This window comes from Perognathus longimembris, chromosome 1 (assembly GCF_023159225.1).
Source record: "Perognathus longimembris pacificus isolate PPM17 chromosome 1, ASM2315922v1, whole genome shotgun sequence".
NCBI lineage: Eukaryota > Metazoa > Chordata > Mammalia > Rodentia > Heteromyidae > Perognathus > Perognathus longimembris.
The window spans coordinates 81,596,024-81,621,656 of NC_063161.1; the positions used below are offsets into that span (position 1 = coordinate 81,596,024).

Sequence of the window (25,633 nt, forward strand, 5' to 3'; positions counted from 1 at the left end):
TCTGAGTTCAAGCCCCACAACTGACAAAACAAACCCTAAATCCTTAGATCTCAGCCTCTTGAGTAAGGTAGGATTACAGACATGAGCCACTGGATCCCATTACGATTTTTAAAAATTTGCTTGCCTGTTGAATAGCTCACTGGACTGGATATTGTTCTTGACCTTCCCCAATTTTTCTTTCTGTTGACAGCGTGATGAAGGTAATGGTGGGAGAGCAGCCATTTGCTGGATGTTTTCCAGACACAGGCAACCTCAGGAGCACCAATTCCCCCACTGTCAAAGGCATCTTGTGTGTGCCAGACAAGCTCAGCATTTCTTGAGGTGGGATCTCAAATCCCAATTAGAAGCACTCCAGGAAACACACATCTTTATTTGTTAAACAAATAGTCGTATGTGAGCCTTGGCCAAGACACTCACTTATTTTAAATAAGTGAAGTAAATATTACATACAACTGAGTACCCTCCTGCATCTTTGAAGCCATTTTAAGGTTTGAGGTTGGAGCAAGTAATGTTCTTCTGTTCTTGGCTCAATTTCTAGAGAATGTTGTTTCCTCATCTAGTAATTGGAGAGTTAATAGGGTTCTTTGTGATGCTACTGTAGAAGAGAGACTGTTTTATTCCATTCAGGGACTGTAATTAAAGTGGCGCCCACTGGCATGACTAGAGTTAAGGTTGCTTCAACTTTTCCAATATAAACTCATATTTCAGGAGTTTATAACTAGCTATAAAATTTTGCTTCTAGCTACAGACTTGGCATATTCAATGTCAGCCTAAGAATAACCTTTCTTCTTTAAAAAGTCTTTAAAAGAATGATTAAAAATTCTGTTTAGCTGTTTATAACTTAAAGGATGCAAGGAAATAAAAATAACTGCCTTTTAAAAATGAAATCTTGGGGGCTGGGAATGTGGCTTAGTGGTAGCGCGCTTGCCTAATATTCATAAGCCCTGGGTTCGATTCCTCAGCACCATATAAACAGGAAAAGCCAGAAGTGGCACTGTGGCTCAAGTGGCAGAGTGCTAGCATTGAGCAAAAGGAAGCCAGGTCCAGTGCTCAGGCCCTGAGTCCAAGCCCCAGGACTGGCAACAAGAAAAAAAAAATAAAGAAATCTTGTAACACTTACTTTTCCTTAATGTATATAAGGTTATTATATATTTCTTTTAGTAGCTCAAAAATGTTATCAGGTATTTTTTACATCAACAATATGTCTGAAAGCTGTTGTAAAAGGCATTGTTACACTGTTCTTCATGGCAGCAGGCAAGCAGGCAAGTTTTCTGGCAAAGCTGTTTTGACAGTGGGTTTCAAGTTCATTGTCACAGAATTCCTGGCCAAGGACTGCACAGCAGCCTCATGGAGGATGGAACTGTGGCCTGTGCCAATCATGAGGCCATGGCCATTCCTCATGCCTTACTAGGATAGGCTGTAACTAGTAAGGCCCAATATGTTGGAACACAGAGAAGAACCCAACTCTTTTCTCAGCCTTTGCTTTTAGTCTCTTCTACTGATTCACATGGGAAGTGGGGGCAGGGGGAGTTTGCCTTTCTAGTAGTATCTCTTCTAGTCACCATCATTTGTTGGAGCAAGTAGCTCAAATAGCTTTCGGTGGGGCTGGTTTTGGACATGCTGAGAGGTGGATGTGATACTTGACACAGGTGATGCAGACACGCTCCAAATAAAACTTTTAAGTTTTATTTAAATTTTTTAAGGCTCACATCTATAGTCCTAGCTACTCAGTTGGCTGAGATTTGAGAATCATGACTCAAAGCTAGCAACTCTATGAGACTCTTTTCTCCAATTAACCAGCAAAAGCCAGAAGTGGAGCTGCAACTCAAGTGGTAGAACAGCAGCCTTGAGGGAAAAATTGAATGGACAGGTTTTGAGTTGAAGCCCCAGTACCAGCACCAAAAAAACAAAACAAAAACAACAATAAATAAATACCTTTAAGGTTGCATGCTTAGTACATTTACCTTAACTATTTTTCTCAAGTGGCTAGAGCCTTAATTGAAGTCATGTGATATAGTGATATGCTAGGGGAAAGAGGAGAGGTATCGGTGACAGTAATGGTGTGAATACCATAACAAATGGAGGTGGAGGTGGTGATGGTGGTAGTGATGACAGTACCAAAAAGAGAGGGAGTGGTGATGGTGGTAATGGCAGTGGCATGGGCAACAATGCTATCTTTGCAGAAAGCAGTGGCTTGAGGTGTTTGCAATCACCTTTAAACACAAATATGCTCAGTGAAGCTTACAACTGGCATTTGATAGATTTTTTTTCCTGCTAAATTATGATGAATTTGGATTATTGTAGAAGAGATGAGTACATTCCCTCTTTCTTTAGAGAAAGCACACCCCCCCCCTTTTTTTTTTTTTTTTTTTTTGCCAGTATTGGTGCTTGAACTCAGAGCCTGGGCAGTTCCTTAGCTTTTTCCATTCAAGGCTAGTACTCTGCCAAGTGAGCCACAGCTCCACATTTGACTTCTTACTGGTCAATTGGCTCTGAGTCTTATGGACTTTCCTACTCAGGCTGGCTTTGAACTGTGATTTTCAGATCTCAGCCTCCTGAGTAGCAAGGATAACAGGTATGAGCCATCAGCGTCTGACTAGCAGGTCTCCATTTCAGAGCCAAAGAGCAAGCTTTCTTTTTTTTTTCTATAGGTTTGTATATAATCAAGGTATCTGGGGACTTGAAGTTCTTGGGCCTGATTAGTGGAAAGCAGAATATATCTAGTATTCCTACCCAAATGGAAAAGCTGTCCTGTTGTAGGAGCCATACACTGTGCTTTACCTGCATCATATCGGTAAACCTTTTCAAGAACTCTGTAAAATATGTCTTTATTGTCTTGGTTTTATAGGGGAGGAAAGATAAGCTTAGTATCAAAACTAGGATTTGAAAACCTTGGTCTGTGAAACTTCAAACCCTATACCTTTTTCTCCACTGCAGCTGATTCATTCCTTCTAGAACCTTGTAGAATCCTTCTTGTCTTAGGTGAGGGTATGGGAAGAAATTTATGAGATTATTCCATATTTGGTTTTCTTCTCTAACTGACTGTGGGAGAGGGGGAGAGAATGTCTTTTCTCCTTACGTATTTCCTTACACTGGTAGTGTACTCAGATGACCCTTTTAAAATTTATATGGGAACTATTTAGAGGCTCTTCCCGTATGTTTTCAAGGCTAGCGCTGTGGAGTGATCTTTTCCTGACCTGGCTGGTCTTTGGCCAAATAGGACATTGAGCAAGCCAAAAACCAAGCCCCAGCAGAAAAAAGCAAATAGAGATAAATATTTATCCTCATCCCAGTGGGATCCCTAGCTTTTCAGGATCAAAGGCCTACTTTATATGTGCGCCTGTTCATAATAAGTCTTGGATAAGTACAGAGAAGTAGGCAATCTGTAGTATAGTAAAGGCTCTGTGGTACCCAGGCTCTTTAACCCTCAAATTCCCTAGTGATGTTTTTTTTAAAAAATCCTATTTATAAAAATGTAAGTTGCATTTCCTAGAATAAAAAAGAGGAACAGAACTAGAAACCAAAAAGAAAACAAGAAGAGAAAAAAATGGCAAAGAAAGAACTGTAGGCAGAAAGTCAGAAGGAGTTGGGGAATGAACAGTGGTTTTGGGAATTAGTACTAGGTAATATTTTGTGTGTGTGTGTTATTCTTCATTATTTCTTTTTTATATATATTTTTTATTATCAAACTGAATTACAGAGAGGTTACAGTTTTATACATTAGGCATTGGATACATTTCTTGTACTGTTTGTTACCTCGTCCCTCATTCCCCCCTCCCCCCTCCTCCTTTCCCTTCCCCCCCTCATGAGTTGTTCAGTTCATTTACACCAAACAGTTTTGCAAGTATTGCTTTTGTAGTTGTTTGTCTTTTTTTATCCTGTGTCTCTCGATTTTGGTATTCGCTTCCAATTTCCTAGTTCTAATACTAGTAAAGGAAGAATGGGGGCAGATACTATGATATATGCTTATTCCTTGTCTTTTTGAAATACAATCTTATTTTTGATGGGAGTCCAGTTATCTTTTTTCATTAATTATGCTTTTAGTATCACGTCTAAGAATCCATTGTCTAATCTGAGGTGATGAAGATTCTCATCTTATGTTTTCCTTTAAATTTCATAATTTTATCTGTTACATTTAGACCTTTGATCCATTTTAAATTGGTGTGTGTGTGTGTGTGTGTGTGTGTGTGTGTGTGTGTGTGTGTATGTGTTGAGGGCCTTTTGCATATGTATTCCTCCTACCTGTCTCAGAATTTTCTGTCTTAATTTCACAATATGCATGGTGTCTATGTTGGGTGGCAGGTACTAGTACTGTGGACAACATATAGCCAAGGTCAGAGTTTCACACAGCATAGCAGAAGATGGGAAGTGAGTGTAGTAGGAAGGAGTTGAAAATTTTAAAAAGTAGAATTTTGGAAGAATTAAACTCTTTCTCTAAAAAAGTAGCATTCATTAGTTGTGAAGGGAGCTTTGGGTTATTTCCATACATTCATGTGATATATCTCAATCAAACTCACCCTCTCTATCAGTCTACTTTATTCCATTCCCCCTTCTTAACACAATTTCACCAAGTGAAATTAAATGGCTTTAATTATAGACATCTTCTTTCACCCTCTTAGTTAGTGCTCCTCTTGAGCAGAGGTTACCAACATGTAATGTGAGGAAAACTACATCAAAATTACCTGAATTACTTGTTTAAAAAGGGAACAGACTAGCTGGTCATATAAATAGATTTCTAATATGTAATAAATATATTTATATAATAAGTAATATATAATAAATAATAATATACATTTATTATATATTTCTTCTATAACTAAAGTACCAGAATCACTGCTTTATGTATTTCAAGTTAACTAGGACTAGTTATTTTTTCTTAGATTATTATCAAGTATTTAAATATCATTGATTTTTTTTTTTTTGCCAGTCCTGGGGCTTGAACACAGAGCCTGAGCACTGTCCCTGGCTTCTTTTTGCTCAAGGCTAGCACTCTGCCACTTGAGCCAAAGTGCCACTTCTGGCTTTTTTTATATATATGTGATGCTGAGGAATCAAACCCAGGGCTTCATGTATATGAGGTGAGCACTTTACCATTAGGCCATATTCCTAGCCCCTTGATTTTTTTTTTAACATGAAAAAAAACCAGACCTTTTCTGTGACCTTATTGTATTATCCAGAGGAATGAGGCCATTTTCTAACCACATCAGACTGCAGTTGTGGAAGTCATTCTTTCAAAAGTCTGTTGATGAAGAAATGTTTTAGATGGGGAACGTGATATATCTCTGGGAAGAGAAGTAATAAACTTCCTTCTTTCCTAAATTGGATGCACTTCACAAAACAGGCTGTGCCCATGATGCTGAAGCTCAGGGCAGTTTTCTTAAACAGCTGGTTGCAGCTGCTTTTTCTACCATTTTTTTTTTTTTTTGTTCTCCTTTGTCTAAGAGCACGCACAAAATATGTTTGTGAGTCTTCCCTACCAACTCTGGCCATTGACAGACATGGATAAACTCTAGGGAGAATTCTTACCCCTTTATATCTATATTTCCTTTGCTGTTTATCCTTTGAGTAGAGAAGGAATAAAATGCCTTAAGCCTAGCTCTCTTAGTGTCTGGATCACTTGTTGGTTTGGGCTCTGTAAAGAGAAACACAGTGACACAGTCATACTTCTCTGTGCTTTGCCTGCATTCAGTATCAGGAAGATGACTGCATTTTAAGTTTTAAAATGAGAGGTTGTTTCTCCCCTGTGAACTAACCAGATGTAAGATTGTTTTTGTATGTTCTCTAAGGGACTGAAAGGGAAAAGATGACCTTTAAAACTGTTGCACTTAGTTCTAGTGAAAACATGGGTGAACTGGTTTAAACTTCTGGTTTCAAAACTCAGAGCCAACAGAAGAAAAGATGAATATATGAAGCCACATGAATACAAAATATTTTTGTGCACAACCATACACAGACCTACAAAGAGATACACACCCAGAAAGCAAAGCAAAAGACTCATTAGGAAAAAATGTCTGTAATTTATAACAAATTATGAACATCTGAAAACAGATTAGGAAAAAAGAATAAGCCATATAAGAGAAGAAGCTAGATCTACAAACAATCTATATAAAAAGAAGTGCAAATGTCTCCCAAACCCATGAAAAGGTGCTCAACTTTGCTCATAATAGGAGGATTACAAATTAGATTTCACTGAGGTGTCATGGTTTTTTTACCCTTTAATAACTGGAAAACAGCCCAAACTTTAACAACCTTTTCTGTTGGAGGAGGTGCCAAGAAAGAAGCATTCTCCATTTGCAGGTGGTTTTATACCCAAAGAGTGAAATTTGTAGAATCCACCAAAATAAGATAGGCTTCGACTTCAAGTTCTAGGAATTTATTCTTAGCAACTACCCTACCACTGAGCCACAATCCTAGCCTTTAGAAATTTATTCTGAAGATATAAAAAATGCGAATATACATATGTATGTAGTACGCTAGAAACAACGCAAATGTCCATCCATTTGGTTTGATTTAAAGAAAATATGACAGAAAATGGAGCATTATGTAGCTGTAAAAAAGGATGTACAGGCAGAGAAGTATATTGTTTAGTGAGAAGATCAAGATGGAAAATATATGTAAAGTATCATTTTTTGGCATTTGGCAAAAGCACTGGAACCAAGTAAATATTGTACATACATAAATACAAAGCTTGTTGTTTTCTTTTAAGGAACCCTAAAAATGAAAAGTAAAATGCAGCAGATAAACTTAACTTTGTTTCGTATCAATGGCATAACAACTCAGTGTAACTATTTAAGTTAGGAAACACAGTGTGAAACTGACACAGTCATGTCAAGTAAAATCTTTCTAGTTGTGGTTCCAAATAGGAAATATTCAGATCAATGTACCTCATGTAGTTAATTTGAGAAAAAATAAGTACTTCCTGCAACAACTGAGAATCAAGAGAATGTTTTCAACTCAGGAGAAATGAGAATCCCCAGCACTTAGTTTGTGGTTCCTGATAATAATTTCTGAATAAAGGAATTATAACCCATTATGGAGATTCTTATGTCCAAATTTTGGTCAGGGAATATACTAATTGTGCCTGGACTTTCTTGTCATAGTAGAAAGCAAAGAAGCTAAGGGCTATAGCTGAAGGACTCAGAGAACAAACTGAAGAAGTTCATACTGGGACAGCTTGAGTATCAATAATGTAATAACTACAATGACTTAAAATATTTCACTTATGCTTAAGTCTGTGGTTCACAATAAAGGTACTTATATAAGTAACCATCTTTTAAGGACAACAGAGCAACTCATTATTTTAAAAATTAGTAAATAAAGGGAATCAAGTGTTTTTCCTGTCTTTCCTATGTATACTATATCCTAGTATAATCAAATTGCTGAAAGGGAATTTCTCTTTATAGTAAGATTTCAATTAGTAAGTTAAGAAGTAATGAAAAATACTACTATTAGTGTTTTTGTTACCTGTAATGAATCTGGGCAATGTTAATTTCGGGCTTTCTAATGGAGGAGTCTCTAACATTGCTGTGAGAATATTTTGCCCGACTAAAAACAATTTGAATATGATTAGGCTTCTAGATATGAATACTAACTTACAGAATCTAAATGACACTGCACAGAAAGCAGAGAAATATCTGATAGGTAATAACAGGTAATCAGTTGTATCACATTACCAAATTATAAGAAATAGAGAAACAAATTACATGACACTATAGGAACATAATGAACAAAATTCAGGCAATCTTTTTTTCTTCTTTGGCTGTTATGATTATTATTAAACATAGATACTCTATTGCTTTTGGAAGATGATGTACAGAGGGGTTATAGTTACATGCTTATGGCAGTGAGTATGAGTACATTTCTTGTCATACGTTGTACTTGTTACCCCCTTCATTTGTTTTCCACCTTCCCTTCCCCCAACACCCCCACCCCTGCTTTCATCATTTTTTAAATCTTCCCAAAGATAGAAGTTGTCCTTCTAATCTACAATGCTTATGAACTCTATGAACATTAACAATAAAACAATTTCTTCTAGGTTGGGTGATATAAACATAGATATTCTTATTACCAGATTCCCCTTTACCTCCAGTGTGATAGTTCTCCTCCCATCCCCACTGAATGCATCTAATTCTCATGAGTCTTTTAAGAAGGTTAGAAGGAATCAAGATGGTGGCTTTGTGAACAGGGAGTGAACAGCCATTGTGGCGGCACTTCCATTGCCCATAGTGCCCCTCAGGAAAGATAAGATCAGATGGAGCCTGTTCTTTTCATTGTGTGTGTATGTGTGTGTGTGTGCGTGCGTGCGTGCGTGTGTGCGTGCGCGCTGCTCCTGGGGTTCTGAACATTGTGCACAAGGCTAGCACTCTACCACTTGAGCCACACCTGCACTTGTTATTTTGTGATTAATTGAAGATAAGAGCCTCATGAACTTTCCTGCCCAGCCTGGCTTTTAACTGGGATCCTGAGATCTCAGCCTCCTAAGTAGCTAAGATTACATGTATGAGCCACCAGGACCTGGTACTTCCCTTCATACTTAATTTTTTCTATTCTCCCTGTCTTCATGATAAGAGTGGTTCATCTCGAAATACCTTTTCTCACTTGGCTAGAAATGACTTCCACCTCTTACCCCATCACCTCTTGCTCTCATCCCTCTGCCACTGAGTCTATGCACCATCTTGAATACCTTTTACACAGGAGAATAGGTGTGTATAAAGGCCATGTTGCTCTCACTTGGAGGGTCCCCTTTGGCTGAACTGACTACATATATCAACAATCCTGACTATTGTAATTCTCATTCTCTCCTTCAGTGTTAAGTCTAGGAGGAGCAAGATTGTCAGTTTGTTCTGGTTCCTAAAAAAATTCAAGACCTCAGGAGTCTTCAGCTAGAGATATATCACACATGAGTCTGGAGATATTGATGACTGGGTGTGGAGATGGCAGCATAGGGGAAGGAGACATTCCAGGCACCACATCTGGGGATCCAAAGGATGTATGTAGGTTTGATGTAGCTTGATGTAGCTGGTGAAGGTTCAAGGATGAGTGTGGTGAGATAACCTGTCCTTGCTCTGTAAAGTCCATGGGGGAGGAGGGAGATAAGGGGAATCATATCCAGGTGTAGGTTGAAGTCATAGTATATAGAGGTCCCTGGAAGACCTAGTGGGGCAGCAGGTGGCATGAAAAAGGCTTCCTCTTGGGGCTTCACCGAGGCTCAGGCTCCCACAGACCCCTCATAACCATTAGTTGTGTCTTTGGTGTGCATCGCCTCTTTCTCATCCAGAATGAGGTCATTGTGGTTGCTGTGTATCATGAGACCCCAATCCTCACTACTGTCCATCTCCTCCTCCTTAAGACCTCAAGAACTATAGCTGTTGCTGCATCCTGAGATTCACAGTATGTCCTTTTGCTTGGATAAAGAGGCCTTGCTGTAACACCAGCAGCAGAGGGCCGCCCCAGCAATGACCATGAGGACAGTTGTGATGGCAGCCACTACTCTAGCCACAATTGGCGTAGTGGACAACAAGTCATGGCTTCTAGGATGGGGGAAGCCAACACTTGACCCTGGAGGCAGTCAGGGCCCCTCAGGAGGGCAGGCACCAAGTACAGGGCAGTCACTGTTGGGGGAGCATTCACCATCAGTCTGGCTTCCACTGTGCTGCCTCCTGGGCCTGAGTGCCTGGGCTCAGCCTGCATACAGGTCCCACCAGCAGAAGATGCAGTGTGGGCCTGGAGCTCAGGCACCTGTTTGCCACAACAGCAGATCCAAATTATCCATGGAGTCAGATTCCCACTCCAGACACAGGTAAAAAGGCAGCTTCCTCTACATCCACCGACATAAACATGGGCTTTGACTTTGCCTGGAGTTTGTCCAACTGGAGGATAGAGAGAAGGCCTCACATGAAGCCCAAGATCAGTCTCTCAGAAACATTTTCCGTGTGTGTGTGTGTGTGTGTGTGTGTGTGTGTGTGTGTGTGAAGGGGGGTCCTAACACTGCCTCACTACACCTCAAACCCACTTTGGCACTGCTATACCTTGTGTATACAATCCTGGCAATCTTGACTTGTATGAGACAAAGGATACAAGTTCTTCAATCAAATACAACCAGAGAGAGGAGGGAAAACTAAAAAAGAAACCTAAAGAAATACCAACCTATTGCAATTTGGGCCTTAACTGGGTTCCAATTTGGGCAAATTAACTATAAATAAGTATTTATAAGATGATCAGGGACATTTGAACCGTGATAATTTGAACAATGGATAATTGATGGAAGTAAAGTGTTGTTGAATTATTGGAGACCTAGCAATGATATTGTGGTTTTGTTTTTAAAAGAACCTTTAGTTTTTAGAGATACATACTGAAATATTTGTTTGAGAGAAACTAATTGTTCAACTAAGTAGTTTTTGACTGTCAGAATAGGAAATTTATATTTGACCTGACAGTAAGAAGTCATTATTGGGTTCTTTAAGGAAGGAAAAGATTCTAGGAGAGATCCACACATGTCTGGTCAATTGATTTTCCACACAAATGCTAAGTTAGTTTATGAGAGGAATAGATAATCTTTTCAACATGTAGCTGTGCTTTCCCTGTATTAGTGCATTTTCTTGTATGCAAATGAGTGATCAAATTAGGTTCATCCAGCAGGGAATTTTTTTCCCCCTGACAAAGAGTGCGTCATTTTTTTTTTTTTCCCTAAAGATGGATGTGGTCGGAGTTTTGCTTAGACTCAGCTGACCTGTGGTTGTCCCTAGTCTGTGCCTTTCTGACCTTGGCCTCTGATTTCTTTCACTCCATATGTTACTTGTAGTGACCAAAAGACTGTGGAGAAGCTGGTGAGTGTGGAAAAGGGCAATGCAGTTTCAACCACCAGAAGTTGAACTTTCTGTCTTTGTCTCAAATTATTCCCTGCATGTCCCAGTGACTTAAGTATGGCTTCTCTGAAAAATGCATTGAGGCTCCTGTTATATGTTGAAATGTCACTCTCTTTCTGGTTAAACTGGGGGCGGGGAAACGAGCAGACTTTAACACAGAGTTTATAGGCAAGTGGTTGGGCTTTTTCCCCCTTTGTTTTTGCTTCAGTTGAAGCAGTATCTATGTCAGATTTCAAAGACTGAGTGCAGAGAGTGGAAGACCAAGGCAGTTCTGTTCCGTGTCTCTTCCAGATGATAGGTTCAAAGGATGCTTTGATGTGTTGATTGATGTTTCAGTGGGCTTTTTGGGTTCTTCACCAATTCTTTGCTTTTTGTCTTTGTGTCTACCTTCTTCTCCCATCAATATATCAAGTCAGACCTCAAGCTGGAGATCTTGAGGTCACAAATATAATGGCGCAAAGTAGGGGTGTGGTGAAAGGGATATTTATCTGCAGGAGAAAGTAACTTCATGAGAGATTGCCTGGGTTTGGTTAATCTTTTTATTGTTCAAGCCCCAATTCTGGGCCTAAAACTCAGGGCCTCATCCACTGGTTCAGCATTTTTTTCTGCTCATAGCTGGTGCTCTACAACTTGAGCTATGCTTCCAGTTCCATGATGGATTTTTTTTTTTTTCTGCTTTTTTGTGCTCATAAGGGATATTGGCCTGCAGGTTTTCTTTTTTGTTGTTGTTGTTTTTTCTTACTATCCTGACTGGCATTGACATCACCACTTATAAAGTAAGCTGGGAAATATTTGTCTTCTGTTTTCTGGAAGAAATTGTATAAAATTGGTTTAATTCATTCTTTAAGTATTTGATAGAGTTTATTGGTGACATTTAGTCTTGGGGATTTCCTTTTGAGAAGGGTTTTAACTACAGATTTAATTTTGTTAAAAGTTATAGGACTACTGGGGATATCTTTTTCATTTGCTATAGCTGTGGAAGTTTGTAATTTTCATACATTTGTTTTATCTAAGTCATTCAATTTATGTGCATAAAGTTGTTCATTGTATTCCCTTATTATCTTTTTATCCTTTCAGAATACACAATGATAATTTTATTTCTGATGTTAACAATTTATATCTGTTCTCTTTGTTCATCTGGCCAAAGATTTATCATTTGTATCCATCTTTTCAGCAAACCAACTTTTGGGTTCTTTCAATAGTTTTTCTGTGTATAGCTAACTAGATTTCTGCTTTTACTTTAGTATTTCCTTCCTCTGCTTGCTTTTGATTTATTTTGCTATTCCTTTTCTAGCTCATTAAGATAGCTTATCTTATTGAATTGAGATTTATTTTTTCTAACGCATATGTGTAGTAGTGTAAATTTTTTCTAAGTACTGCTTTTATCATTTTTACCTTTTGGTTCAGTTTTATATTTTCTAATTTCCTGTGAGTCTGCCTCTTTGATCTGTGGATTATTTAGAGATGTGTTGTTTGATTTCCAGTTGTTTGGAAGCTCTTTTTTAATCTATCTGTTACACTGATTTCTAGTTAGTTCTGTTATCTGTAGAAGAAAGGTTTTTGGTTTTTTGTGTTTTCTTTTTTTCCAGTCCTAGGACTTGAACTCAAGGCCTGGGCACTGTCCCTTAGCTTCATTTGCTCAGGGCCAGCACTTTACCATTTGGGCTACAGCACCACTTCCAGACTTTTCTGTTTATATGATATTGAGAAATTGAAACCAGGGCTTTATGCATGCTAGGCAAGCACTACCACTAAGCCACATTCCCAGCCCTAGGAAAGGTGTGTGTGTGTGTGTGTGTGTATGTGTGTGTGTGTGTGTGTGTGTGTGTGTGTGAGATAGTCTTGGAGCTTGAACTCAGGGCTAGGCACTGTCCCTGAGTTTTTATGGTCAAGGCTAATGCTCTTCCACTTGAACCACAGTGCCATTTTTGGCTTTTTGGTGGTTAATTAGAAAAGAGTCTGATAGACTTTTCTACCCGGGATGGCTTTTAACTTAGAACCTCAGATCTCAGCCTCCTGAGTAGCTAGGATTACAAGTGTGAGCCACTGGCTCCCAGCCTTCAGTTCTTTTTAATTTAAGGCTTTATTTTAACTCGGGATATGATGTGTCTTGGTGAAATTCCATGTGTGCTTTAAAATAATGTCTAGTCTGCTATCTTTGAATGCTGTTATCTCTAGAGCTCCTTCTACTCTTGTTATGGATATCTTATATCATATGCAAGGGCTGAAAATTCTCAGTAGTGTTATCTATGTATTCATTTGTCAAACACAATTTAAACAACTAAGGGAAGGAGAGTCTGTTTTCTTTATGTAGATATTTACCATTTCTGTTGCTTCATTCCTGATACTTCAGTTACCCTTTTGGTTTTCTTTGTATATGTGTGTGCCCCTTTAGTTGTACAAGGGAGTTTCATTTTAACATGCCCATTAATAGATAACTGCATCTTGATCAGAGTTATCCCTCTGTCCTTCTTGTTCATATCCCCTTCACTTCTCCTCCTCAGTCCCACTGAGCTTCCTTGTTCCATATACACACATATGTGTAGATTATTATGGCTCTATTCACCCTCCTCACCCCTGTCCATTTGTGTACCCCTTCCTTTACCCCAGTTTAGATATACTTCAACTTCCTGTTGTTGTAATTGCCTGTTAACTATTCAAATTAGTTTCATACCTGTACCACATACCTGTAATACTATGTTGTAGCTATAAGTGCATATATGTTTGGGTATGGGGTCTGACATCCACATATGAAAGAGTGTGTGACCTTTGTTCTTCTGAGCCTGATATGTCCTTCTGAACTTAATATGTTTTTTTTCGAGGTTCATCTATTTCCTTGCAAATGAGATTATTTTGTTCTTCTTTGTGGCTGAGTAATATTCCATTGTATATATGTGTTCATATACATATATATGATGTATGTATACATACATGTAATATATATTATACTTTATTGATACTTTAATTGGTTGTAGGGTATTTATCTTATTTTTATAGCTTGGCGATTGTGAATATTGTTGCAGTGAACATGCATGTTCAGACGCCATTATTATATGCTGATTTATATTTCTTCAGATAACTGCCTAAGAACTGTATTGCTGATCTAGGGTGGTTCTATATTTAGATTTTTGAGGAACCTCCCAATTGATTTCCATAGTGGTTGCACAAGTTTACAGTCCTACCATCAGTGCATTTGTGTTCCTTTATCTCCATATCTCCATCTGCATTTCTTTTTTATTCTTGATGATGGTTATGACTGGAGTGAGGTGGAATAGCAATGTTGTTTTGATTTTCATTCCTTTTATGTCCATGGATGTTCATCTCTCCATGTATTTATTTACCATTTTTACTTCCTCTTTTGAGAAGTGTCTGTTTAGCTTTTTTGTTGACTGGCTTACTGGTGCCTTGGGGTTTTTATTTTTAAGCTCTCTGTATAGTCTTGTTGTTAGTACCTTGTGAGATGTGTAGCTGACAAAGACTTTTTAGCCTAGTGACTTTGCTGGGCAGAAGCTTTTAGCTTAACCCAATCTTACTTGTCACTTCTCCTATTTTCTGAGTTCCTGGAGTTCTATTCAGGAATTTACTTCCTATACCAGTAAGTTCTAGTGCTTCCCCTATTTGTCCTCTAGAAGTTTCAAAGTTTCAAGTCTTACATTAAGAGTTTTGGTCCACTTTGAATTTTTATTAGTACAGGGTGAGAGATTAGGTGTCCAATCTCAGTCTTCCTGTGGATATCCAGTTCTTCCACCACCATTTGTTGAAGAGACTGTCCTTTCTCCAATATGTACTTTGGTTCCTTCTGTCAAAAATCAGTTTACTACACTTTTACAGTTTTGGATTTTTGCTGGTTGGTTGGAGGTAAGAGTCTCAAGGATTTGTCTGCTTAGGCTGGCTCTACACTGCTAAGATTGTAGGTGTGAGCCACTGGCTCCAGGCTACCACAACTTCTTTATCTATTCATATGTTTGGGGGCATCTTTGCTGCTTCCATTCATTTTTTTTTTTGAAGCAAGCAATTGATACAGTTGGGTTACATTGAAAGTTTTGACCAGCCTTCTCAAAGTTGTAGTTTCAAAGTCTGTTCTGTTTTTCAAGTCTTGTGCCCTGTCACATATGTACCACCCCTGGGCTAGTTTGGGATATGGGTGGTGGTCTGTCCCTTTGTGTGGTTTTCTAAGGCTTCGGTCTGCAATTTCAGATCTGATTCATAGCTTTAAGGTAAGGTCTGGAATTTAAAAAGCACCCTTTAAGGTTTCCTTAGCATGGAATTTTTAAAAGTACCTTTTTTTAAGGTGTCCTGAGCCTCCTTGTCATCTGGTATGAAAGCTGGGGTTTTAGTTATTGTAACAAGCCATCCACAATTGTGCCCATGTTCAGAACCACGCAGATGGAGTAGCAAAATAGATGGTAAATCAGTGCTTTGTGGCCAAATGTGAAGGAAGTTTCTCTCCCTCAACTCTGGGTCATTTCAACCCATCTGACTTGTGGCCCCCAGCCACTCAGGATGGTAGAGGACTGAGTGTGTGCAAATGGGGATAAAAAGGAAGATGAAATGGGGCTTTCTTTTTGTCCTTTCTCTGAGCTTTATATGGTCTTCCTCCCTCTTCCAGTCTCCCTTTGAATTTGGTGACTTCCATAATTAGTTCTGTGTGCCTAACATTGGGTTTTAGGCAGCTTTGAGTCCAGTCCTGGGTATAATGGAGGAAAACAGGGAAACTCAACCCTGGTTTAAGAGTGCCTTGAATTTTCCTTCATCTAAATCCTCCTTTTTTAAATTTTAGAGTTGGAGAAGAGAGTGTACTGAGCTTTTGACATGTGAGGTACCTACATGGGTCAAATTTTCCTCAAAAGATTTACAGGTTATTACTAGTTAGATATCTGTGGCTATAATTAAATACCTGAGATAAACAGCTTACAAAGCAATAAGGTATATTTGGGGTCATATTTTGAAGGTTCTAGTCTATGAATTCTTGACCTTATTGCTTTGGGCCTTTGGTAAGGCTCAAAATGTTCTATCCTGTCTAAAATACACGGTGGAACCAAGGTGCTCCCTTTGTGGCCAGAAAGCAAAAGACGGCGAAACAAATCCTGCTGTCATCTTTGAGGAGACACTGCCAGTAACCTAGGGATTTGGGGCCCCACCTCCAATAGTGCCACCTCTGCTTCATGTGATATGTCCTTGGCATGGTGCAAAAATTATGGTACACATTTCCTCTACCCTGTGGCACCAGGTTTCTCCAGAAAGGCTTGAGGCTGAGCACTTGTACATCTACCCCAGCTCCTCAAGGTGGCTCCAGGAGCTCCAGAGCAGCAGGAGTGCATGGAGGCCAGCAGCCATACTACAAGTTCAGCTGAGCAGGCATAGACGCAAGCATCTCATCCATATGTCCGGTTGCCCTCCCTTTCTGCATCTTGCAACCACCTCTGTCAGTGGTGCTAACCATCCATTCATCTCCATGTCAACTTGAGCCCTTGGTAACCTGCTGTCTGCTATGTCAGTCAGTCTCCAAGCCTGTTTTGCTTCTGAAATATATCCTTGAAATGAGTCTTTTCCTCTCCTTTCTGTAGGTGTTTCCTGGTTAAGACCCCTGTCATCTCAGTCACCCTTTAGAGAAATTCTCATGGGTCCCGTGCCTTGGGCCCTGTCCCCTCAAATTCATTCTCTGCCCTGCTGTCAGAATCATTCTTCTCTGAGGCAAATCTGATTATCTAACCTGTCTGAGTAGCAACTCAAATTAACCTGTTTTTGCCTTGATTTTTCAGTCCACATTCCTCTATACTCTGGAGTTTTCATACTTCTGCACCTCTTCTAGTCTTGTTCCCTTTTCCTAGACTGCCCTTTCTGTTTCTCACCCCTCTTCTCACTGCCTACTAAGCCTCTACTTATTGTTGAACCCACTGGAGGAATTTCACCTTCTGTAGTTTGCCTTTGATCACTCAGAGTAACCTTAATTCCAGCCTTTACTCAAAGAGCATTCTCTGTGTTTACTTTGCTGACCCATTCCTATTTTATGGCGAAGCTCTGTATCTGTTTTTGTTTCTCTGACACTTTCAGTGTCTTTCTCATATTTACAACCTGTGTTGGGCATAGAGTCTGGCATCTAGAAGAGGGTCAACCAAAGAATCAATGGCCAGTTGATTATTATTATCGTTTTTAATTTTTAGGCTTCTGGATAGGTTCAAGACCATACTAGTCATGAGCCTTTGAAGCCAAGTTTTGTTTGGTTTATGTTCAGACAAAATGCATTTAATTTAAGGAAACTTTTTTTTCATTTTGTCTGATATTACTATGATTGTGGCTCTTGGACAGTTCACTAGTATTCAGAAAGGAAAAGATTACATTATTTCCTTGTTCTCTCTCTCATAATAGAAACTATAGTGCCTACACTTGACTTTTTGTTTCAAATATACTCTTCCATCTTGTGTGTGCCTCAGCATAAGTTTTTTTCCCTCTTTGCTTATTTCTCTTTCTTCCTTTTCCTCCTTTCTTGCTTGCTTTCTTGGTTTCTCTCTTTCTTCCTTATTTCCTTCCTTCCTTTCTTTTTTTCCTTCCTTTCTATCTCCTTTCCTTTCCTTCCCCTTCTCTCCCCTTCCTCTTCCTTCTCTCCGCTCTTCCTCCCTTTATCTCCCCTCCCCACTCCCCTTCCCTTTTCTTCTCTTTTTCCTTCTTTTTGTTTTGTGTTAGTAAAGGGGCTTGAACTGAGGGCTTGGGCACCATTCCTTAACCTTTTCATGCAAAGCTAGTGCTCTGCTGCTTGAGCCACATTCACACTTCCAGCTTTTTGGTGGTTAGTTGGAGAAAAGATTCTCACAGACTTTCCTGCCCAGGAAGGTTTGGAACCACAGTCCACAGATTTCAGCCTCCCTGAGTAGTTAGGATTATAGCCATGAGACACTGATAACTTTATGATGGTTAGATCTATGTTATAGAAAATAATTGAGTAGATCATCCTAGGTCAAGCTACCAGTTTCTAATAATATGTGGGCTATCTAACTTTTCTGCATGGTGTTGCTTTGTCATATTTGGCATGTTATTTAATTCCATATCTAGCATGTTGTTTCAGTCTACATATTGAATAGCTACTTTGTGACACATATTGAATAGCCAGTTTCTGCCAGAATCTCTTGGCACTGAGGATGCAAGATGAATCCATGGTCAATGCCCTAAAAGAACTTACAGTCTCAGGAATTAGATGTCTCTGTTCCTAGTGCTGCTGTAAGGCTGGATCAGACGGGCCAGCCCATAGAGAGGAGTTCTTGTAGCATGAGGTGAAGCCTTATAGGCCAGGACAATAGTTACCTGAAGTAGTCAGAAAGTGCCTGGTGGAAACAGAGTGGTGACCATTGCATGGTACAAAAATGAAGAAGTCGAAGAATTTAATAATTCATTCAATCTGGCAGTTAAATATTTATTAAGCAGCAATGTGTAAAGTACTATTCTAGCTGCTCAGAAAAGACAAACTACATTCCAACATGGAACCTAGGCTTTGTTGTTAAAGCAAAAACATAAACAACAATAAATGATTATGTAAGGTATCATCAGGTATGGAAAGTATGTCAAAAAGCAGGATAAAGAAACTGAAGGTAAGGAAACTTGCTGTTTTTATTAGGGAATCTAGGCGGAACTTTCTCACAATGTATATCTGAGCACAGGCCTCCGTGAAGCAAGGAAAAAGAGGACTGGGTGAGGCAGAACCTTGACGGTGAAGGAACTGATGGAAAGCCAGGCTACGTGTCTTGAGTGAATGAGGGGAAGAATGGAAGAAAGTGAAATTAGAGAATCAGCTGAGCACCCAGTTGTGTAGGGACTGACAGGTCTTTCATTCTGAGTGGTGGAAGGAGCCATTTGAAATGTTTGTACACTAACATGATTTGACTTATCATTTGAAAAGACCTTGCCTGATGATATCTAGTTTGAAGAAGGAGGAAAACAAAAAGATCAGTAAAAATAGAAGACATTCAACTTATAATGACAGAGTAGAATATAATGTCAGAGTAGAATAAGGTAAGATGTATTCCAGTTTGGGATATGTTAGGATTTTGGAGTGGATTGCATGTAAGACATGAAAGAAATAAGAATCAAAAGAATCAAGCTGAGAGTCACTGACTCAACCTATAATCCTAGCTATTTAGGAGGCTGAGATCTAAGGATTATGGTTCGAAACTAGCCTTTGTATAAAAGTCCTCGAGACTGTTTTCGACAATTAACTACCAACAAAAGCTAGAAGTGGAGCTGTGGCTCAAGTGGTATAACACTAACTTTGAGCAAAAAAGCTCAGGAACAACATCCAGGTTGAATTCAAGCCCTAGGATCAGAGTGTGCAAAAATAATAATCATTTTAAGGTTTGGGGGTCTAAGCTAGGTACCAGTAGCTCCCACCTGTAATCTTAGCTACTTAGACTTGGGAAGATTGTGGGTTCAAGCCCAGTCTGGGCAAAAAAGTTTTTGGGAATCTGTCTCAACCAAAAGCTGGATTATGTGTGTGTGCTTATTATCCTAAGCCTAAAACAGGAGTATCTTGGCCCGTCCCACTGTAATCATAAAAAACCTGAGTTGCCAGTATTTCCAAGTAGAAAGAACATCTGTGTAGCAAGTGTAATGCCCTGAGTTTAAGCCACAATAACGCATAAATAAATAAATAAACAAAATAAATGGATCTAGGGTGTAAACAAGATGGTGGTATCATTTGTTGAGAAAGGGATGACAAGGAAAGAATAAGTTTACAGGAGAAAATAAAAGTTGGTTTTAAATTTGTTGAATTTAAAATGTCTAAGTGGAAATGTAACTAGAGCTCATGAGAAAGCTTGTGGCTAAAGGTATATGTTTCCAGGGGTGTTTTCAGGATACAAATGTTATTTAAATTCACCATGAGAATTTACCATGGAGGAGTGTATGATGCAAGAAGCTATGAAGAAAAAATTAGAGGTAATGTGGATACTGTGCCATGGTGGCTAGATGTGTTAGCTGCTGAGAAGAGGACTGGTTGCTCATTCCTATAATCCCATCTACTCAAGGGATGGAGATCTGGGCTGGGAATATGGTCTGATGGTAGAGTGCTTGCATCATATACATGAAGCCCTGGGTTCGATGCCTCAGCACCACATATATAGAAAAAGCCAGAAGTGGCACTGTGGCTCAAGAGGTAAAGTGCTAGCCTTGAGCAAAAAGAACACAGGGACAGTGCTCAGGTGCTGAGTTGAAGCCCCAGGACTGGTGGGGGGAAAAACCAACAACAAAAAACCATATTTCCAATTAACCAAACATAAATAAATAAAGCTAGATGTGGAGGTGTGGTAAAGTGCTAACCTTGAGTGAAAAAGCTAAGGGACAGCACCCAAGCTCTGAGTTTAAGCTCACACACACACACACACACACACACACAGACACACACACACACACACACACACACACACACTCACAGTGGACCGAGAAAGGACTCTGGGCTTAGTCCTGTGGGTACCTCTGGTGACCTTGAAAAGTGTGACAAAATGATGAGAAAGAAATCTGAGAGTTAAGGAAAGAATGAGAGACAAGGAAGTTGAAACACCAAGTACAGGAAGCTCCATCCAGGACTCCTACAGAGGTATAGAACACAGGGAAGCTGCTGGAGGAGCTGTGAAGTTACATGAGGGAGTTTTAAGGGTAAGGCATGTCAGTACCAGGTGGATTAAGTGATCTTTCTTTCTCCTCCTGATTTTTCCTTAGCATTTACTTTGCTGAAAGTGAATGTATTCTTTTGCTTGAATATATGTGTTGGTTTGTTGAGACAGGATATTGCCATGTAGCACAGGCTGGGTTCAAACTTATGATCCTCCTTCCTCAGCCTCTTGAGTGCTGGATTACAGGTTTACACCACTATACCCAATCTAAAATCGAATATATTCTTATAGAAGATTGAGGAAAAGAAAATTAATTCATGAATTAATGAAGCAGAACCATGTTATTTGCCAGATGAGCAGCTGATTTCCTTAATAGGCTGAATCATTAATGAAGTGGGAGCTTGGGGCCTTCGTGTGTGGCAAGACAGGAAACAGATATGAGTGGGAGAAAATGTGCGCTATGCTGGAACCGAAACAATCTTGTTAGCTACTTTTAATATCCATAGGCCTTCTGCAGGGACAGTTGATGTCTTTTAACAGATGAAAGAGAGCTTAGGGCATTTCAATCATTACCCATAGCATCCAGCAAATTAAGGAGATACCCAGGATATAAGTGGTGTCCTTGAACTTCCAATTCTTTACTCGGCTTTTGGACTGAAGCAAAGTGATAAATCTCGACTATAAGCCACATGCAGGTTTTGCATTTGGGTCAAACTTACACATAATTTCTACAATTTAAAGTGAGATGTATTTGGATCCCAGCACCAGGGAATAATAATAGATCAGTTAGTCATCATGTTCCTGTCTTAAGACCCACTGTGAGTGCACATCTCATCAGTGTGTATTTGGTTAGTGACTGGACAGAACATTTACCCTGACTCCAGGATGGCCATAACTGTGTGGTTCCTTGCTTCTGTGAATGCTGTGCCTAGTTAATCATACCTGAAAGGAGAGGAAGACAACAAGGCTATAGAAAGTATAAATGTGGGTTGTAGGCTACATTCTGAGTTCAGAAATGTTAGAATGAAGTTTGGGAAGAGAGGATGCATTTTTTTTTTTTTGGCCAGTCCTGGGCCTTGGACTCAGGGCCTGAGCACTGTCCCTGGCCTCTTCCCGCTCAAGGCTAGCACTCTGCCACTTGAGCCACAGCGCCACTTCTGGCCGTTTTCTGTATATGTGGTGCTGGGGAATCGAACCTAGGGCCTCGTGTATCCGAGGCAGGCACTCTTGCCACTAGGCTATATCCCCAGCCCAACAATAGTCTTATATGCACGTACATACATAGCTTTTGAGTTATTGTGATCCACTGAGAGGTCAATTTTTGACCTTTATATGTTGAGTAGTTGTTTGGTTTTAGTTACATAGTATAGGCTATATCCCCAGCCCCAAGAGAGGATGCATTTTTGAACTGATAATTGATATTTCAATTGATATATCAATTATTTTGTTTGAGATTAGTTTTAAGGGTATTGTACTGGTAAGCCTGACTACAAAGATTGGCTTTACAATTAAATGAAAGAATGCATGTAAGGCATTTATAGCAGTCTTCAAAACATAGTAACAGCTCAATAAGTATTCATTGTAAATAATAATTCTCTTAATATAGTTTCCAGGGACGAATAGATATTTTGAAGGAATTCCAATTGTAAAATGTTACTTTTTTTAACCTAGTAATTCCTCCTTCCGTCCCTTCCTCCCTTCTTCCTTTCCTTCCTCCTTCCCTCCCTCCTTTCTTCCCTCCCTCCCTCCCTCCTTCTCTCTCTCTCCCTGCCTTCCTTTTTCTCTGTGGTGATGGAGATCCTGCTAAGTAGTCACTTTACTACTGAGCTACATTCCAAACAACACAATTTTGTTTTGCAATTATTTTTAGCACTTATGGTAAAAAAACAACAACATTGCTTTTCAGTGAATAACATGTATTTACTAGCAAAAAGAAGTCATGACTTGTCATCTTATCTACTTAGGTGGTTGAAATAATGAGGATGGATGTTCAAAGCCAGCCCAGGTAGAACACCTTCTCAAGTCCCTTTCTCAACCAATAGCTCTATGTAGCAATGCATGCCTGTTATTCATCACATGGGAGACTGAGATCAGGAAGATTATGGTTCCAGGCAAATCCAAGCAGAAAAGCTCAAGAGTCTCCATCTCCACCTAAGTAGCTGTGTATGGTGGGAAGTATAAAATAGGAAGATGACAGCAGAGGCACAGGCCAAGAGAAAAAAGCAGTACCTTATCTTTAAATAACCAGTGCATAAAAGGGGGTAGATATGGTTTAGAAATAAAATGCCTGCATTAGTGCCTGAGTTGAAAACACTATGACTCCCCTCCACCTCCAAAAGAGTCATGCACTTTTAAAATTAACTTACTAATATAAAGAAAAGTAAGCGCACTTACTGAATACCTAAGTAAGCACAGCAGAAGTGGCTCAGTACAACTGGCTCAATACTAATCAAATAAAACTTCTCTCTCCCACAGATCAGTTGCACACTAGCTGTTTATAACCTATAATGGCTCTGTCTGATTGTTTATCCCTCTCTTTGTATCTCAGAGATGAAGAATTCTGTCCACGTTTCCATGAGTTCAAACCTGTATGATAATCACGGTGTCCCATCCCATTCCCTTTTTGGCTAGGTGAGAATGCTTGTCAGCATTCTAACTGAAGGAATATGAAAAGCACTTTCCAGGAAGAATACCTTCTTCTTCAGACCATATCATATGTAGACATCCTATCCAGTGACGTGACAGCCATCTTGACATCAGCTAGAAGCTAAATCTAATACTCAGGAAAAATTAGAGCCACAAAAATGATTGGGAACAGAGCCAAGCCCCTGTGTTTTATAGCTGAGGTACTCAGCCTACGCTTTTCATTGTTTTAGAGAAGTGTTAAATAGTGTCTTCTGTTACTGGTAGTCAAAGATATTCTTGCTTGGAGCTTCCTCCAGGAGTGTCTTGCTATCCTGATGTTCTCTAAGTGAAGTATAGGTATAGTGAGATCTACATGCTCTCTACTTTCAGGTAGCCAGAAGGGACAGGGGTGCCTGGAGTCACAGGCCTCTTAACTCCAGCTATGAGGGACCTCAGTATTTAACAAGATACTGTGCCAAGGTATGTGTGTGTGTGTGTATCTCATTAGAAACAATAGAAACATGTGACAGTGTGAGGTACTAAATATATTTTGAAGGGTGAGTATATGTTAGTAAAGAAAACAGCTTTGTGAAAAGGCAAAAAATTTAAATATATAACGTAAAATTAAGATAAGTAAGAGAAAGGGTGGGTTGGGAATGGTAGGTGAGAATGTTGAAAGTGATGACAGTGATCAAGATACACTGTATTCATAAACTGCTTTGGTGAATGGCAATTCCTTTGTATAACTACTTAAAGATAATAAAAAATATTCAAAACATTTTATTAGCACAGGTTACACAAGGAAGATTCCATAGTGCCATTTCCACAAAAAACATGTTACGCACACTGTTTGAGGGCTAGAAGATCCCTCAAGACCTTATTCTGGTTAAAATCTCTGAGATGCCTTCCCCAGTTTTATAGGCCATTAATTTCTTGCTCCTTAGTTTCCATAGAAGATAATTCATATTTCCATATAACAATTCTACTATTATGATTTAATGATTGATTTTTCATCTCTGTCTCTGTTGATGGACTTTAAGCTCATAAGGAAGGAAATTTTCTTATTTTAGTGGCCCTCAGGAACCCAAGAGCCAAGCTCAGTGGCTGCTGTTTAGCAACATTGATTCCTGGTTTCTTTCCTCAGGGGCAGCAAATTATTTGGTGTGGAGTGTGGTCCAAATTCTGGTGCCTAGAAGTCCCCAGTGATTCCAATGCATATTCAAGTTGAGAATTAGTGAGGGAAACAGAACAGCTAGAGGGAAAGATGCAATGAAGACCATTTTGACATCTATAGCCACAATGGATTCTGAAAGGAACCCCTATCAGTAAATGCCACCAAATCCAGAGGATCCTAGAAGGAGAGGTGATAAAACCCAGGGCACAGTTAATCCTGCAGGCATAACTGAATAGCTGCTATGCCTTATGGCAGTGATTCTCATCTAATCTATATGTTGGAATCACCAGAAAAGCCTTTTAAAGTGTAAATACTTGGACTCTACCTTAGAGATTCTGATTAAACTGATCTGGGGTGAAAAAAAAGCAGCAGTAGAGCTTTTGGACATGGTTGAAGCACTCCAGGTGTTCCTAATGAGTTGCCAGGGCCAAGGACCATCATGTAACACAATGGTTGTGGTCTGGGCAGAGGCTGTCCCACGCTTCCTGACTTGAAATGTTTTAATGCAATGGTTGTGGTCTGGGCAGAGGCTATCCCACACTTCCTGACTTGAAATGTTAAGAGGAGGTTTAGGTAGGCCAGAGTGGCAGGAGGGTGACTGGAAGCTGGGTAGTTAAGTGTGAGTTGATAGCCAGGTCTAAAACAATTGGCCAAGTGTTACACAGACTTAAGACAAGCTGGAAAGCTGAGGGCAAAGTTTTCAATGTGGCCTGGGGACCAATGGGAGCCCCACCCCACATCTGTCAGGTGATCTGCAAGTGTTCTGGCAGCTTCTGATGAAAAACCAATGATGTCATTTTATTCACATACATTTCATTAACTAGAAATAACATTAATTATTAATTTAACAGCAATCCTGTTCTTTTCTTTCTTATTTATTGTCAAAGTGATGTACAGAGAGGTTACAGTTTCATATGTTAGGCACTGGATACATTTCTTGTACTGTTTGTATTTGTGCTTACAAATATTTTGCCTTCACAAATTTGCTCAGCTAAGGGCAGTAGATCTGGGCTAATTGTGTGTGTGTGTGTGTGTGTGTGTGTGTGTGTGTGTGTGTGTGTGTACGTACGTAAGTGTATACATGCAGCCACATGCTGGTCCTGAGGCTTGAATTCAGGGCCTGGGCTCTGTCTCTGAGCTTTTGTGCTAGAGCTCAATTGAGCCACAGCTCTTATTTCCAGCTTTTTGGTGTTTAATGGCTTCCTGTGCTGGCTTTGAACTTAGATCCTCAGATCTTAACCTCCTGAATAGCTAGGATTACAGGTGTGAGCCTCTAACTCCTGGTTAACTTTTTTTTTTTTTTAACATTGTCTGCCATTATTACTCCCATGAATTTGTATTTCTTACTATATGCTAATGCAAAAAATGGG

The 25,633-nt window shown here is 39.5% G+C and overlaps 1 protein-coding gene and 2 long non-coding RNA genes across 13 annotated transcripts in view; all 3 read left to right on the top strand.

The window, feature by feature from the left end:
* The window catches only part of LOC125339685 (aminopeptidase O (putative)), a 348,038-nt gene that overhangs the window by 101,000 nt on the left and 221,405 nt on the right, over positions 1–25,633 (top strand). The gene's annotated exons all lie outside the window — the stretch shown is intronic.
* LOC125339771 lies at positions 1,281–23,790 on the top strand. The gene is made up of 3 exons (XR_007208617.1): positions 1,281–1,291; positions 4,861–4,865; positions 23,598–23,790. It is a non-coding gene; the product is annotated as an uncharacterized LOC125339771 (long non-coding RNA).
* LOC125339765 lies at positions 1,859–4,696 on the top strand. The gene is made up of 2 exons (XR_007208616.1): positions 1,859–3,635; positions 3,931–4,696. It is a non-coding gene; the product is annotated as an uncharacterized LOC125339765 (long non-coding RNA).